This window comes from Bos indicus x Bos taurus, chromosome 11 (assembly GCF_003369695.1).
Source record: "Bos indicus x Bos taurus breed Angus x Brahman F1 hybrid chromosome 11, Bos_hybrid_MaternalHap_v2.0, whole genome shotgun sequence".
NCBI classification, from domain to species: domain Eukaryota; kingdom Metazoa; phylum Chordata; class Mammalia; order Artiodactyla; family Bovidae; genus Bos; species Bos indicus x Bos taurus.
This window is the reverse complement of record NC_040086.1, coordinates 45774124-45774785: the sequence shown is the minus strand read 5'-3', so window position 1 is coordinate 45774785 and position 662 is coordinate 45774124.

The window sequence follows — 662 nt, the reverse complement described above, 5'->3', positions numbered from 1 at the left end:
GCCTGCCAATGCAGGAGATGCAGGTCCAATCCCTGGGTCACGAAAATCCTCTGGAGAAGGGAATGGCAACCTGCTCCAGTATTCTTGCCTGGGAAATCCCAGGGACAGAAGAGCCTGGTGGGCTACCACCCATGGGGTCACAAAGCATCGGACATGACTGAGTCACTGAGCATGCACACAACAACAATATTGAAATATTAACAAACAAATCTTGTTGACATTGAGTCCCTCGAGTCCTTCACTTTGTCCCAGGTTACAGATAGCAGTGTCACGGCAAGATCTGGTCCAGGCGGCTGGGACCTGGGGAGTTTATCTTCAATCCCACCACCTTCTCCCCCAACCTAGGCTTCTTTCCTTCTTGACACCCAGACCTTCCTTCCTGGGTTCCCCAAGGGCTGGCTTTCTGTCTTCATCTTTCTACCAAGTGGACAGATCCCACATCTCTGTGTGGCTACGGCTGCCATAAGGACAGCCCAACTAACTCAACTAAGGGAGGAAGAGTGGCCGGGGGTTTATGTGTAGCCCTGTTCTCTCCTCAAGGTGTTGACTGACCACCGGCAGAGTGGACCCCAGAGGGCACCGTCTTCCTGAGTCACTCTCTGGTGACCATCCTTTCTCATGGATACTGCAAACATCTGAGCATAATTCTCCTAGCTTAGGGA